Below are 628 nucleotides of genomic sequence, written 5' to 3' on the forward strand. Positions count from 1 at the left end.
GCCACGGCACTCCAGTCTGGGTGACAGAGTGAGACTCCAACTCAAAACAAAACAAAACAAAATCAGGTATATTGACACATAATTTACACAGAATAATAGTCATACATTTAGGGGCACATGCACAGTTCTACAATTGCTGACAAATGTTTAGTCATGTCCCCACTACCTGAATTAAGATACAGAACAGTTTGAGACCAACCCAGGCAACTTGGCGAGATCTCATCCCTACAATAAAATAAAAAAGTAACTGGGCGCGGTAGCATGCGCCTGCAGTTCCAGCGGCTTGGAAGGCTAAGGCAAAAGGATGGCCTGAGCCCAGCAGGTTGACACTGAGGTGGCCGTGAGCATGCCACTGCACTCCAGCCTGGGCGACAGAGTGCGACTCTAACTCAAAAAAATGAAACAAAATAAATAACAAAAACAAACAAAAAAACCTGCCCAACTTTTTTTTCCAAAGTGGCTGTTCCATTTTGCATATTGTGATTAGTGATTGAGAGTTCCAGCTTATTACTGTTTATTTTTTAGCCACCTAGTAGCATCTTTTTATTTATTTATTTATTTATTTATTTTTATTTATTTATTTTTGAGTCGGAGTCTCACTCCGTCGCCCAGACTGGAGTGCAGTGGC

The sequence above is a fragment of the Carlito syrichta genome, unplaced genomic scaffold (assembly GCF_000164805.1).
Source record: "Carlito syrichta isolate Samal-C Ts95f unplaced genomic scaffold, Tarsius_syrichta-2.0.1 Scaffold118701, whole genome shotgun sequence".
Classification (NCBI taxonomy): domain Eukaryota; kingdom Metazoa; phylum Chordata; class Mammalia; order Primates; family Tarsiidae; genus Carlito; species Carlito syrichta.